We start from the raw sequence: 16972 nt of genomic DNA, 5'->3' as shown, positions 1-16972 counted from the left end.
AACCTGCGGAGGAAACTCATTTAAACGTGTCCGCCATTTTGTCCTTTCAGTTATTACCCAAGACCATAGGTGAAGAGCAGAGAACTAAACCAGGATTAAGCCAGGATTAAACCAAAACTAAACCAGGATTAAACCAGGATTAAGCCAGGATTAAACCAGGATTAAACCAGGACTAAAGCAGGACTAAACCAGAACGAAACCAGGACTAAACCAGGACTGAACCAGGATGAAACCAGGATTAAACCAGGATAAAACCAGGGCTAAACTAGGACTGAACCAGGACTAAACTAGGACCACACCAGGACTAAACGAGGACTAAACCAGGACTAAACCAGTACTAAACCAGGACTAAACCAGGACCCAAACCAGGACTAAATTAGCACTAAATCAGGACTAAACCAGGACTAAACCGGCGCTAAACTAGGACCACACCAGGACTAAAAAAGTACTAAACCAGGACTAAACCAGGGCTAAACCAGGATGAAACCAGGACTAAACTAGGACTGCACCAGGACTAGACCAGGACTAAACCAAAACTAAATCAGGAATAATGCAGGACTAAACCAGGACTAAACCTGGTCTAAACCTGGACTAAACCAGGACTAATGCAGGACTAAACCAGGACTAAACCTGGACTAAACCAGGTTTGAACCAGGACTAAACCAAGACTAAACCAGGCCTAATGCAGGACTAAACCAGGTTTGAACCAGGACTAAACCAAGACTAAACCAGGACTAATGCAGGACTAAACCAGGTTTGAATCAGGACTAGATCAGGACTAAACCAGGACTAAACCAGGACTAAACCAGGACTAAACCAGGTTTGAATCAGGACTAGATCAGGACTAAACCAGGACTAAACTAGGACTACACCAGCACTAGATCAGGACTAAAGCAGGACCATAGGTGAGGGTGGGAACATAGATTAACCAATCGAGATCCATCCAACAGCGCCACCTGTCGATCTCACACTCCACACTCTCACATTTAAGACTGAGAACTTCATGCAAAAAGCTGAACAAATAATACTTTAGTTTACTCCGGCTGTCATCTCAGGGGTGTCACAAATTCCGGGTCCTACAGGTACAAACCTTTTCTGCAAACCCCCGTTCTAAACAAAACCTCTGAATGTGCCTGAACCGACTGAACCCACCGTCATTATGGGCCACTTAAATTCACCCATTCTTCAATAGACAAGTTTATTACACATGAGAACACAAAGAGGATGTGGAAATTAACCCAATCCCTAGCGGTGGAACGGCTAACCACTCTGCCACCGCATGAGATTTGAGAATGGTGGGTCAGAAATTCGCAGCATTAACCCGAAATATATTTAAAATTTGCTGAGACTTGTAAATGCCAAATGATTCACCCGGGAATTCTGTGCCTTTCTTACTCTTCCAGCAGACACACAACACACACACACACACACACACACACACACACACACACACACACACACACACACACAATGGCCATGTCTCACCTCAGGGGGAGCATCTGTTTGGTCAGTAGTGTCATTTACAGCATAACACTTCATTCTTTCCAGTGTGGGAGTGGGCAGGGCGTTCTTTGGTTTCACAGTCACTCTACTCCCTCTGGCCAATACACGCACAAGTATATTCAATAGATACAGACCACACCCAAAACTTAGAACCGGGAAATAAGGGAATCCTCAGTCTCAGACACGTTACCCCTCCTACTCTTACCTAACCGCAGGCAGCAAATAGACAGATTTATTTTCTTTCCTATTACTTTTAACAACAAGGGCATAGGAAGTTCACTCTGCAGGTCCAAATGTGACCTGGATCTCGTTGTTTTTACATGTCGGTGAGAGCAGATCGTAGACTGTATATACGTAAACGGACGCAGCTAACCCGCTTAGCCGTCGCGCGCGCTTCCGGCTACATCGATTCTGCCTCCAGTTCGCTTTCTATTGAAAAACGTGTGGCTCTTATTTCCGTAACTGCTGCTGTCAGACTCGTCATTTCGGTCTTAAACCTATAGCGTCGGATGCTAACGTCCGACGCTTGTGGACTTTCCGTTACCGTAACTGCGCAACCAAGTGTGCGGTCGTGTAAATTCGAACGGCGTCTCAAAGCAGAGGCATGAGGCTATTTGAGTCAGTTATTCAATGCGTCAAAGAGAAAATTTGGATGGATGTGTAAAATAGAGGTAGTTGTGTGAAAAAATACAGTCAATTCTGATACTTCCTACATGATTTTTACAGCTAAAAAAGTAATAAAAGTCTAGCCTCAGTCCTTAAAGGGTTAAAATGTTCGGATTAACCCGCTCTACATGATCCTGGGGTTTTTAGGTCGCTATTTTGTTCGTAAATCAAGATATGAACATTAATAACAGACAAATCAGGCGCCTTCTTTCCCCGAGGTCGCTCCCTCTAGCGTTAGCAACAGGTTTGATTGACAGCGTTGCTAAGTACCTGCTCTCTGCTAAACCAGTGCTGCAGGAAATAAAAGGGGCGTTACCTTCAACAACCTCGCTCCAGATTGGCTGTTTGGTTGCTATGATACTCGTGGTCAAAACGCTCCAGATTTGCCGCTATAACTGCTGTAACTTCAAGATATGAACGTTACTAACAGACGAATCAGCTGCCTTCTTTACCCGGGGTTGCTCCAGCTAGCGTTAGCGACAGGTTTGATTGACAGCGTTGCTAAGCGCCCGCCGACTGCCAAACCAGTGCTGCAGGAAGTGAAGGGGCGTTACCTTCAACAGCCTCGCTCCGGATTTGGCTCTTTCGTTGCTATGATACTCACGGTCGGAACCAAATTAGCCGCTATAACTGCTAGCCTCGATTAGCTTCATTCCTTCACACTCACTCGGTCCACGTCTTTACACGGTTTATGATTAGACCTCACGACTTGCAGAGCGTGGTCGATGTTAGTAAGTATTGCTAAGCGTTCCCGTTTGGCCTGCAGACACTGACCAGACCCGGGTTAAGATGTCCGCTTGTTTATCGAACGCTGGTTGGGGGTTTGACATTCCCACAAAGCAGCAAGTATTATTCAAACCACAGAGACAAGTGAAAGGGCTGCGTTCACTCAAACAAACGTCCAGCAAACGAGTGTGTGGCGTACGCGGCGTAAGCAGGGAGCAGCCGTCCAACTGTGACTTCTGTTATAATCGGTGAAGACAACCCCAAATCCCATCCAGCCCCTGTTTACTGATAAAATCTGCCTGAAAGTGAAACTTGCAGTGTTTTTGTTTAAATCAGGTCATGGAACTCTAAAACCGCCCACAGATAACCCCGTCTGTCCTGTCACTTCCTGTTTGAGACAAAACGGTTCTGAGGTGGAATGAAAAAGTGAAAAAGTTGTGTGTGTTTCTTTCAGTAATAACACTATGTTTTACACCCACATTATACAGAACTATTAAAGCGAACGCAGTTATCAACTCATTTTAAAGCACACATATTAAACTATTTTCTGATTTATGTTCTAATGTTGTTTTCTCATCACAAACAGACCTGAAGTTGTGTTTTTTTTGGCTTAATTTACACAAGTTTAACACACAAACTTCGCATATTTACGCTGAGTTCTTCTCTCAAACTGAAAACACTCCATTCCACCTTGTGATGTCATCAAGTGGTGATACAGGAAGTGCTCCGCTGTGTTTTTTAGACGCCACACGCCTTCACTAGAATCATTTGGATCATTTCAGCTAATCTGGAGTTGCTAATCTGTACTGAAATAAACGTAAAAGGAGCTGTTCACTTGAAAACTACCACTTGATGACATCACAAGGTGGAACGGAGCGTTTTTGAGGTTTGGAGATGTTACTCAAACGCGTGTGAATGAAACAAAACACAACTCCAGGTCTGTTTTTGATGCGGTAACGGCGTTATAACACGACTTAACACTCACAAGAGTCAGTTTTGCGTAATGTAGAACCTTTAAAACGCACAAAAACAAACACAATACAACTTCAGCTTGTGCATGTCCCAATAATTTCCCTTGTGGATCAACAGTTTGTCTAAGTTTATGGAAGTCTATGGAAAAATATTACAGTAAAGCCAAAGAAGATTAGCCAATGTTGATTTTTTTAACATGCAGATTTGTGAAAAGTGAAGTTGCATCACGAGGCTGCAGCTCCATTTGAAAACAACTGACCATTTAATATTTCCTGGTTTGTTTCAACATCAAACTGTGATTACCAATGTGATGTTTTCAGCTTTATCAAACTCGACATACCGAGAAACCTAATCTCGGGCTCTGTTTCTGTGGTCATCACTGGAATGCATCTGCTCTGCACAAGCCCCTGGATAATGACCCCTAAACCTACAAATCTACACAACAAGTCCAAATATATTTCTCAACAAAACCGCCGACAGCACTGGTCCGGTCTCTGTCATCACGGGCCGGTCCAGATCGCAAAGGGCCGCTCGTTTAGCTACTGCGAGTGGCCGTAGGACGTGATACAGCAGAGCCAGGAATGTATATGACTGTATATGACTCTCGATGCTAACGCTAATGCTAATTTTGAGGCATAATTCATATTAAAACAACACCAGCTGAAGTATTTTACATTTAAAAATAATTCTGTAGTCTTTGTTTTGATTTATTTGAATTTTAATAAATGTTTACGTCATGTTTTAGATTTTAATAAACGTAACTGTTAGCTCTGAAACACAGTGAGCTAGCTAGCGTGCTACAGTGCACAGAGTATACTTTTTATTTATTTTTTTGTGTTTTATTTTTCCGTATACATGCATTTTTGCGGTATACATTTCTGCGTGTAATATTACTCTAAAATAAATTAAAATAAAAAAATATCTTTATGTTATGTGAAAGGTCCTAACAGTACAGTACAACGTTTCACAAATAGCTGACAGCAGTGTCATCTCCTTTTTACAGTATATGGCTGTTTTGTATCAACGATTTTCACTATGCAATGAAGAGTATGAGGCTGATGAACACCAAGAACTCTGGAATCCTAAATGTATTTCAATATATTTTGGTAAAAGCTCCAAAAAAGCCTAAAATTACAACAGCCGCCGCCTCTTAAAGGTCCTATATAACGCAAAACTGACTCTTGTGAGCGTTAAGTCGTGTTATAATGCTGTTACCTCCTCAAAAACAGACCTGGAGTTGTGTTTTGTTTCATTCACACATGTTTGAGTGACCCTTTATTATCAGTTTGTCTATATCTCCAAAACTCAAAACGCTCTGTTCCACTTTGTGATGTCATGAAGTGGTAGTTTTCAAGTTAACAGCTCCGTTTGACCTTTAGTTCTGTACAGATTGGCAGTTCCATATTAGCTGAAACGATCCAAATGATTCTAGTGAAGGTGTATGGAGTTTTAAAAAAATACAGCGGAGCACTTCCTGTATTACCACTTGATGACATCACAAGGTGGAACGGAGTGTTTTCAGTTTGAAAGAAGAAGAACTCAGCCTAAATACGCAGAGTTTGTACGTTAAACATGCATGAAATGAAATGAAACAAAACACACATCAGACAGACTAACCAACATTCAGAGAAAACACGCTAATGCAGAGCTGCTCTAGAGCGCCCCCTGTCCTCAGACTCTATGGTAAAACATCTACACCACGGTGCGTTGTATTGCGACGGTCAGAGTGTGAACGCAGCTTTTTAACACTCCAAACACGACTAAACGCATTAAAGTACGCTCTTAATAATCCAAAAGGGGTCAGGGCCAGGTTACGTAGTGTTGCTTTACGCCTGTCCGCCCATCCCTGGTCATGGCAGATGGACGAGAGCGAGACAGTGGGAGGACGGACGCGGTACGATGAGGCAGGCCTTGTCTACAGCTCCAGACGAGCGCCGGGTTTCTGGTAAACGTCCACTGGAGCAGAACAAGCCCGGAAACTTGGAAGTGTCGTTGATGTGTGTATCAGGATTTATCTGCGGACAGCTGCGGTACGGATATTTTTATGATCACACCGGTACGGCTCGTCTCTTTTTTTGTGTGTGTCTTGTTTTTGAAGATTATCGTGTGGCTCAGGAGCAAATATACGTTGAAATAAAAGATTTACTCGTCCCCATATTCTGAGCTCTACTTTTCCAAGGTGTGGCCGTGTGCGCTGATTCACAAACCACCAGACTTTAAATCAGATCAGAACCGCAGAAATAAAATGTATATGGTAATACACAGATAATCCCCGCGCAGAGTTTTGTGAAGTCAAAGTAGGTCACATGCCAGATGAGGACATGTCCCATCTTTTTTCACCGCCTTAAACGCATTTTTATTAATTCAAGTGCACGATATGACAGATTTACACGTGTTGTAACTTTGAGTGACAGAAACCGCTGAGTTTATGTCACGGCACAAACACAGGGCGAAGTTTGCGAGGAAAAGTTGATCGAAATGTTGCGAAATACAGGAAGTAGAGCTGAGTTTCACATCAGCGCACAAAAATCCACCCAGAGTGCAGGGATAAGTTATGTGCACGAAACACATTTATGGCACTGTCAATATTTATTTAAAAAAGTGTTTTCATATATTTTTTATAAATATTTGGTGAATTTGCTTTTGGCTCTTGTTTATTTTACTTAATTTGAATGTTAATAGGTTATTAATTTTATGTTTTACAATTTTTAATAAAGCTGCAGGTGGTTTAGGGGTTAGAGGTCAGAGGTTAGGGGTCAGACAGTGGACAGGGAGCTGCAGGTGGGTCAGGGGTCAAACGTCAGGCGGTTAGGGGTCAGACAGTGGACAGGGAGCTGCAGGTGGGTCAGGGGTCAGAGGTCACTGGATCAGGAATTAGGCAGTGGACAGGGAGCTGCGGGTGGGTCAGGGGTCAGAGGTTAGGGTCTTATGGTCAGGCAGTGGACAGGGACCTGTAGGTGGGTTAGGGGTCAGGGGTCAGAGGTTAGGGGGGGTTCTGTGTTTAGAAAGAGGCATGTTTGTGTCTCAATGCTAACGCTAATGCTAATTTTGAGGCAGAATAAATATTAAAACACCACAAAATGAAGTATTCTACGTATAAAAAGACCTGAATTTTAATTTTAATAGTTGTTTATTTATGTTTTCTGATCTTAAGAAAAGTGCCTGTTAGCTTTGTATTGACATATTATTATTATTATTATTATTAAGTTATTTGTTTTATTTTATTATTATTTTTTATTAAATTTTTTCTGTATACATATATTTTGTTTGTTTACATTTCTGCGTGTAATATTACTCCAAAATAAGATAAAAACGATAAAAAACGACCTCTGTTTTACATGAAAGGTCCTGACAGCACAGTACAACTTTTCACATATAGCCCCGTTCATTCTCACATATGCAGCGTCTATGGGGCCAAGGCAGATACTGCGTAAATGATATACTATAATTTGAAAAGAACATTCTAATTACTCACCAAAACAGTCAAATCTCCCAGATAAACAAAGCTGAGAGAGAGCCCAGAGTCTCCGGGCCGCCGCTCTCACAGTAACACACTGTTTATAAAAGCTGTGTATTTAATCTGTGAGCGCCCCCTTTCCTTAGTATCATTACTTCCCACCCTCTATCTGCAAATATGTAATTTAGAACCTTAATTACATAAACATAAACAGAATAATATGAAAAACCTGGCGAGGAGCGAAATCGATACAGACCAGTCCCCAGTTTGATCAAATATTAGCACAATGTCTAACTGACAACGTGCCCATAAGAAAACACACACCCAGTCTCTGTGACACGGGGGAATTACTGCAGAGAAAGAGCCATCTGCGAGCCGTATGTTGGACCGCCGAGAGCCGTGGAGACCTGTTTGTTGTATGCTGGACCGCCGAGAGCCGTGGAGACCTGTTTTTTGGGAGGAAGACCATAATTGCATTGAATTGGTCATTGTGCAAACAGGGGCCGCTGCAGTGTGCTGAGCCGGCGATATGTGCAGCCCGTTCAAATGTGTTCTGCAATCCTCTGGACTTGATGAGGTGGGTCCAGGAGCCAAAACACAGAGGAGAATTTAGAGTGACCAAAGAGGATCCTAGTGAGACAGAGTGCGACCACGGAGTTGGTCAGGACATGGCGGGCAGCGGGTCAGCCCAGGGTCTTTGGGGAATGGCTATATTAAGTCTCTGAGTTTGTTTCAGGGAATGTTTTGGAGGAGCTGACCTCTATTCTCGGGTTCGCTGTTACTGCTGGAGGAGCTGACCTCAGCGTTCAGGATTACGGCTGGAGGAGCTGACCTCTGACCTCGATTCTTTTGGGTTCAGCGTTACTGTTGAAGGAGCTGACCTTTGACTTCTGCTCTTGGGTTCAACGTCACGACTGGAGGAGCTGACCTGTGTTCTCGGGTTCAGCTTTACTGTTGGACAAGCTGACCTCTGACCTCAGTGTTACAGTTGGAGGAGCTGACCTTTGACCCCAGTGTTACTGTAAGCTGTTTGTGTTATTCTTTTCCATTATTACTGAGCTCAGCCTGTCCAAACTCAGCAAATCATTTCTGAGTTAGCATTTGTTGGACATGTTTCTGAGTCTGTCTCCAGGAGCGTTTGTTGGACATGTTTCTGAGCCTGTCTCCGGGAGCGTTTGTTGGACATGTTTCTGAGCCTGTCTCCAGGAGCGTTTGTTGGACATGTTTCTGAGCCTGTCTCCAGGAGCGTTTGGCTGGTCCTGAATATTTTTGAATTCTGCTGAAACCACAGACAACGAAGAATGTCTCTGCATTTGTTTTTTCTTTAAGTGACAAGTGAAGGGTATATGTGAGGTGAAGCCGTATGTATGTATTTCAACGTTGGGGGAAAAAAAAATGCATGTTTTTAGCCAAACTATCACGAAAAAAATAATAAATATGAATTAATATGAACTTGGGGGTCAACCCTTAAGAGCCACGAAACTCCCTCTTTAAAAGCTCCCATATGACGCTTCTCTCTGCGCTAACGTTTCCTCGTCACAAACAGACCTGGAGTTGTGTTTTTTGTTGTTTCATTCACGCACGTTTAACACACAAACCTGCATATTTAGACAGAGTTTTTCTCTCAGATTGAAAACACTCCGTTCCACCTTGTGATGTCATCGTGCGGCGAGACAGGAAGTGCTCCGCTGTGTTTTTAAACTCCACACGCCTCCACTAAAAACGACCACGTAATAAAGCGTCAAACATGTGTGAATGCAACAAAACACAACTCCAGGCATGTTTTTAGCGTTAGAACACGGTTTAAACCTCACAAAGCTTCAGTTTTGCGTAATATATGAGACCTTTAAGTGAATTACACGTTCATCTCTACAGAATTTGCTTTTGAGGTACATGTTTCATATCCCACAGCAGCAGAAACGCCGTAGACCTCCAGCACTGCCCTAACTTAGCATTACACATCATCAATCTCTCACCGTCACAGAAACTCAGAAAGGATCCGAGCCTCTAATTACGCTCAAGAGTCGCTCGCCGCCGGACCACATAACGCCATGCTCCCCCGGTCGCTCTGCTCTGTGGGTCCCGTACATGAAATCTCAAACGTCTACAGCGTAAAACCGGCGTAAAAGAAACCACAACAGACGCGTTAGCACCCGTAGAGGTAACAGGTCTCGTAAGGACAGAGATCCAACCTGCAAACAATAGGATTTTTTTTCCTCGATTGGCTCAAATTTGGGTGGGAACGCACAATGGCGCTGGAATGATTGGTGGTTTCAGTCATTTTCGTCCCACTGCATGTGAGTTTGTTTGGTTCTATGTATAAGCAGTACACTAGACAAGGGGCACCAGGATAACCATCTTGTGGGTGGAAGGAAACTTAAAATACAAAATGATGATGACATTCACTTTGTCTCTGAGAGTTTTTTTGGCACGCGCTCAGAACACGTGCCTGGCATACTGATACGAATCGTTGCGACATGTTTTCTAGGCATTTGAGCACGGTTTGCTTCCTGAACCCGACGCCCTTTCACCTCAGCTCGTTTCTGACGCTCTCGAGGCAGCGGCCGTGACCTCGTCTGCAGAGATCCGCGCAGAAACAGTGAGTCACAAGTCTGCGTTCTTACAGTATTTCATGTAACTGCGCGGTGATTATTTTAATAGTTTTGTCCGTGGCATTTTAAACGGGACATTTTACACAGTTTTTCTAACGTTTCTTCATCGCGAACTGACCTGGAGTTGTGTTTTTTTGGTTTCATTCACACATTTTTAACACGCAAACCCTGCATATTTACGCTGAGTTCTTTTCTCAAACTGAAAACACTCCGTTCCACCTTGTGATGTCATCGTGTGGTGATACAGGAAGTGCTCCACTGTGTTTTCAAACTGCATAAACCTTCATTTCTAGAATCATTTGGATCGTTTCAGCTAATTTGGAGTTGCTAATCTCGACTAAACTAAAGGTAAAAGGAGCTGTCAACTTGAAAACTACCACTTAATGACATCACAAGGTGGAACAGAGCGTTTTTAAACATGTGTGAACGAAACAAAACACAACTCCACGTACGTTTATTATGACGTAACACGGCTTAACGCTCACGAGAGGCAGTTTTCGCATAATATCGGAGCTTTAAAGTCAATTTTACGATGATTATTTATGTTTTAAGTTGTTAACGTCTTTCTCGTTCCGTAAAACGCTTCGAATTACGTCGCGTTACCCAAATAAACTCGCCTCGGAGGAACGCCACGGTAATAATGTTCGCGAGACCGATTCTTATTTACTCTCTATGTAATTTCATACACAATTAGAAGCGTCTGCACTTATGTGTCAAATCGTATTTTCCGAGCTCCAATCCCATAACTTTACGAGCTACAAATGTGTGGTTTGATCCCGGGCCTGCACTTGTGGCTCCTCTGGTCATTTTAAACCACAAGCAATTACTTTCGTATTAAGACAAAGTGTGGGTTTATTTCCGATTGGCCGTTTTGACGTTTCCTATGGATTTGCAGGTCAGCGTGGAACAAACGTAATTAAATTAGCCAACAGTAATGCGTTTGTTAAGGATGCCTCAGAGGGATGAATTAGACAATAAATCCTGATTATTAGCGTAATCTGCGTGTCCTGACCCCGAAAAGAACAGACGAGGCTTTTGTACGTCGAACTGCAGGCTTTGGCTCGGTCGAGAAAGACGTGAAAGCCGGCCGTGGGGTAACAATGCGCGTTTTTTTTTGCCGTTTGGCGCGAGTCCCGTCGTCCAGACCGCTGCCTCCATCGCCCCGTCCACCTATATTTTTACCGCTGTAAGTCTGAGCGCGGATGCCAGCTGCTGAGTTCAGTGAAGAGTGTGGGAATCCGAAGACCTGTCAGCGCCGTCCACCAAACGCCAAAGCAACGCCAAGTCTCCCCCCCCCCCCCCCCCCCAGGAAACCCAGTGACTCAGATGTGGTTGGACGCCGTTTTCGAGTGTGTATGTGTTCAACGGACAATATATGAGTCTGCTTTAAGCTCACCGATACGAGACTTTTCAGGAATAGTTTTACGATGCTTACAGAAATCACAGCTCGACGCCCCCAATGTAAAGTCTAAGGATCACGGGAGGAAGCTAAGAAAACAGCACGGCGCCCAAACGTGATGGACAGGACGCGATTTAACCCCTGGAGGTGGTTCGGTCCAGACTATAGACTGTATATATATAAGCGGACGTAGCTAATCTGCTAGCCGCCACGTTCCAAACAGGAAGTGACTCCATCGACTCTGACGCAAATTCACGTTACATTGTCAAACTGTGGCTTCTCGCTCTGTAACTGCTGCTGTCAGACTTGTCGTTTTTTTGTTTTTCTACATGATCCTGGGGTTTTTATTTCGCTGTTGTGTCTGTAAATCGAGACGTGAACCTCCTTTCGTGTTTGAAAAGTGTCTGGCGTACCACTTTTGTCACATGCAGATGGACGTTTCAAAAATATCGCTTTAGTCTTTAGTTGGAAACTGCCCTAAAGTGTGACAAATAGTGCAACTGTACTGTGTCCATAGACAGGGCCGGCTCGAGCTTTCAGGGGGGCCCTAAGCTGAATTTGTCTCTGGGGCCCCTGACAGTGGACGTATCCTGGATCAGCTATTGGTGATTCATATTTAACAACATTATGACTCTGCTCTCATCATCTTATATCTGTGTTTGTGACCAACATCAGACTGAAAACATCCAAAGTGTCACGAGAACATAATCATATAGGGGGGGGGGGGGTCAAAATCGTTTAAATTCTAGACAAGTTTCTGGTGGATTTTAATGCGTTCCAGTTGGCGACGACGATCTTTAAATTTACATTATGTCGGGTCCTTGCACCGGTGTAAACACAGAGCTGCCCTCACCTCTGCCCGACTCAAAAACAAACGCAACAGCAGCAGATACTTTGCGACTATAGATATAAAACAAATGTAATCGTTTTAGAGGGACATTTGGGCCGCTGTAAACACACAACCTCTTATTTCCAGTAAAACTTTATATACTAAATTATTTTCAATGCAAATGTACGGGCTCTTGGGGGCCCTCTGCTGGCCTCGGGGCCCTAAGCAGCTACTCAGTCCGCTAATAGACTGGACCGGCCCTGGACATAGCTAACCAGCTAGCCACTGCATTTCAAATACAAAATAAGCATGGACGCACTTCCTGCTCCAGCAACTCTGGCTCCAATTCACTTTGTATTGAAAAACTGTGACCGCTACGCTATCAGACTCATCGTTTTGGTCTTTAAATGTTCGTATTAACCCGCTCTACATGATCCTTGCATTTTTATTTCGCTATTTTGTCCGTAAATGAAGATATAAACATTGATAACAGGTCCAGACACTATTTTTTTATTCAAAACTAGACCAGAAAACCTTGTATTTTACTATAACTTGGACGTCCTGGCAGCTGCATTATGGGAAAACGATCAAAGGATAGTGGTCGTCTTACGGTCCAGCATTCTGCCGTTGTGTCTTTGAGCACGTCATCCGTCTTCTGCGGTTGGAGAGGCGTTGGACCAAGGCAGCCACGTTTAGTGAATAGAGCAATGAGTCCAAATAAAGTGCTTTTTAAGGCTGATAATGTAAAATACTAATACATCCGTCGAGATTATTATAGCTCTCAAAGCGTTTTTCTCTCCCAGTTGCAAAGTAAAAACAGTTCTGTGGATTATTCCCGCTGCTCTGTTTTGCAAACTTTTGGAACAGGACAAGCCGCCATCGCTGGTTTTGGTTTGCATCGGCTCCAGAAAACACACTTGTTCAATACTTTACGAAGACGTGAGTCACCGGCGAATCTCCCTGTTTTTTTTCAAATGGGCGTGACTGACAGGTGGATCGGCCAATCAGAGACACGCGTGGTCCGTCTGTATTGAAAAAAAAGTAAAGAATAATTTAAAAAAATATCACGGGACTGGAAAACATGGTGGATTTCCGCAGGATCAACGAGCGAAGCCTAAACTTTGCGAATCTGAGGTGAGGAATGTGATTTTATATCTTCGTTATTGTCACATTGATGACCACGTGAGGGCGCTGTAGAGTTGTGTTCCAGTATCTGCTACTCCTGAACCGTGCAAAATTAAAAAACTTCTACATTACGGTAATTTAAAAGACATTTGAGAACGACGGAATGAAAACGTCCGCTAAAAGAAACGGAAACGGAACTTCATCTACATCCGGAGTCGGCGGAGTTGCGACACCGAGGATGAAGAATTTAATAGATTTGGTGACGTTGTCCGCTTGTTTTTTCTGCTTTATTTATCTGATGACCTGTTAATATCTTAAATTAACAAACCAGACACGTGTTCAGTTCTGTCTGTGCTTCACGTGGCTGAATAAATATAAATGTGTTACGTTAGCGTGATGTACTGCTGTTTTTATTATTATTATAACTTGAATTTAAGATAAAAAATGTCTGTTATTTGTCTCGGATTTTGTCAAATAAATTTCCCCCAAAAATGCGACTTATATATGTTTTTTTCTTCATTATTATGCATTTTTTGCTGGTGCAACTTATACTCCAGAGCGACGTATAGTCCGGAAAATACGGTATAATTAGTTTAGAGCGGAGGAAAAACATTAAATCTGATGTGGAAAAACTGCAATTCTAGATGAAAACGAATCAGTTTGTGAAGCCTGGCGAGTTTTGAAGTCCCGCCGTCCCATCGAGCGTCTCTCCGTCCCCCGTCCTCCCCGAGCGCCTAAACCAGGGGTGTCAAACTCAATTTCACCGAGGGCCAATTTACATAGATATATATATATAAAAAAAAGACTGTGTAACTGCCTGTCTACTGATAAACCGACATTTTAAGACAGTCATACATTTTAATTTACCTTGTCGCGGCCACATAGAATGACAGGGCGGGCCAGATTTCACCCCTGGGGCCTTGAGTTTGACACATGTGGTCTAAACTCTGACACAGATAAAATGCGTTTAATTTAAAGACTTGACATATTTTCTTCAACGTGTACATACTTAAATTTCGATCAGAAGTAGTTTAATAGAAGTTTTGGTGATTTCCAGCACATCAGATGCGTTTTATACGAGCTCCTAATCTCCTCCAGAGCCATGTGTAATCGTCAGGGTGTTTCTGCAGAAAACTCAGATCGCTGATGATATTTTTCAGTTTTGCTGTTATTTGTGTAATGTGGATCTGAGCAGTTCCAGTGATCTCATTCTGTGATTGTGTGAACCGCCCTTTGGGATTCCCCCAACTCCACACAACTGTTTGTAGGGCCCTGCATCCACGCATGTGTTTGTGCCGTGCCACAGGCTGAGGTAATGGCCGCCCTCCACGGGGACAGCTCATCTTCTGCAGCAGGGTGGTCCTCCGGGCGCTGACGACGGGAGACAAATGGACAAACGGGAGGGAAAATGTTGAGTGTTTCTGCTTTGAGAATGCGCAGGGGCAAAGTGTTGAGCTGAACACACAGAGGAGTCGTTGTGACAGCTGCGAGACCTGGCGACGTGCAGCTTTTTATTGTTGATTCAAATACATTTTAATTCTATTTGATCTTCCGGGAGTCCATTTATCACACACAAAGCGGAGTTGGAGCGGCGGGCGGATGTGCGGAGGGTAAGGTAGCGGCCAGCGTGGTCTGAGTGACTCATCTGGGTTCAAGATCAACAGTTTTGTGATGCTGGTGCAGACAGGAAAGGCCTGGTGTCCCGGGACGCGCTGGGAGCTGTGTGGGTGTCGTATGTGCCAAACATGTGTTTGTGTTATGCTCCGGGTGCAGCGCGGCCAAACGTGCCCCGCTTTGAAGAGCTGGGAACCAGAGTCTGCACCTGCCCCCTGCTCCTCTGCCCCCTGCTCCTCTGCCCCCTGCTCCTCTTCATCTGCCCCCTGCTCCTCTTCATCTGCCCCCAGCTCCTCTGCTCCTCTTCATCTGCCCCCTGCTCCTCTGCTCCCCCTGCTCCTCTTCATCTGCCCCCTGCTCCTCTACTGCCCCTCTGACCCTGCTCCTCTTCCTCTGACACCGCTCCTCTTCCTCTGCTCCTCTTTCTCTGACCCTGCTCCTCTTCCTCTGATCCTGCTCCTCTTCTACTCCTCTTCCTCTGATCCTGCTCCTCTTCTACTCCTCTTCCTCTGACCCTGCTCCTCTTCCTCTGACACTGCTTCTCTTCCTCTGCTCCTCTTCCTCTGATCCTGCTCCTCTTCCTCTGATCCTGCTCCTCTTCCTCTGACCCTGCTCCTCTTCTGCTCCTCTTCCTCTGACACTGCTCCTCTTCCTCTGATCCTGCTCCTCTTCCTCTGATCCTGCTCCTCTTCCTCTGACCCTGCTCCTCTTCTGCTCCTCTTCCTCTGACCCGGCTCCTCTTCTTCTGCTCCTCTTCCTCTGGCCCTGCTGCTCTTCCTCTAACACTGCTCCTCTTCCTCTGACCCTGCTCCTCTTCTGCTCCTCTTCCTCTGACCCTGCTCCTCTTCCTCTGATCCTGCTCCTCTTCCTCTGATCCTGCTCCTCTTCCTCTGATCCTGCTCCTCTTCTACTCCTCTTCCTCTGATCCTGCTCCTCTTCATCTGCCCCCTGCTCCCTCTGCTCCTCTTCATCTGCCCCCTGCTCCTCTGCTCCTCTTCATCTGCCCCCTGCTCCCTCTGCTCCTCTTCTGCTCCTCTTCCTCTGATCCTGCTCCTCTTCATCTGCCCCCTGCTCCCTCTGCTCCTCTTCTGCTCCTCTTCCTCTGATCCTGCTCCTCTTCATCTGCCCCCTGCTTCTCTTCCTCTGACCCTGCTCCTCTTCCTCTGACACTGCTCCTCTTCCTCTGATCCTGCTCCTCTTCATCTGCCCCCAGCTCCTCTGCTCCTCTTCATCTGCCCCCTGCTCCTCTGCTCCCCCTGCTCCTCTTCATCTGCCCCCTGCTCCTCTACTGCCCCTCTGACCCTGCTCCTCTTCCTCTGACCCTGCTCCTCTTCCTCTGACCCTGCTCCTCTTCCTCTGACACTGCTCCTCTTCCTCTGACACTGCTCCTCTTCCTCTGATCCTGCTCCTCTTCATCTTCCCCCTGCTCCCTCTGCTAAATCCTGTAATAGTGAAGGGCGACTGATTATTCGCTGACCTAAGCGTCGCCGTTTCAAATCCCGCTCTGGACATAAACATCATTAGTCGAGTGGTCAGATCCAGTGACCCACAGGTTGGCGGTGCGATTCCAGCTCCCACAGATGAACGCTCTCGTTGTGTCATTGGGCAAGACACTTAACCCACCTCGCCCCCAGTGTCTGAGACTTGAAGGTGGAAAAGCGGCGTGTAAAAATGTGACTGTTTACCATTTGAAGTAGGGCATCCCAAAATGACTCAGTATATTTGACCTGAGGGATTGTGGGAAATCACCTGTGACTGTGGTTCACAAAAATTTCTAAGAACAATTCCACATTTAGGTCACGGCAGAAACAAACGCCAGACCCAAAACCCACTTATCTGTGTCTCCAGGTCTGCGGCGAAGAAGTAAAAGTATCACATGACAAAATCTGTTTAAGAAAGTATTAAAGTACCTGTTTAAAAATGTACTTAAAGAGTAAAAAGTAAATGTGTAAATGTAGAAACACTGATTAAAATGAGATAAATTTTGTTCAACAGAAACAATATGAATCTTAACTTTTCTTGAATTTTGTGTATTTTTTTTTATTTGTTCAAAGTTAAATCTTGAACTC

This window comes from Periophthalmus magnuspinnatus, chromosome 21 (assembly GCF_009829125.3).
Source record: "Periophthalmus magnuspinnatus isolate fPerMag1 chromosome 21, fPerMag1.2.pri, whole genome shotgun sequence".
Classification (NCBI taxonomy): domain Eukaryota; kingdom Metazoa; phylum Chordata; class Actinopteri; order Gobiiformes; family Gobiidae; genus Periophthalmus; species Periophthalmus magnuspinnatus.
Note: the sequence above shows the minus strand (reverse complement) of the source record.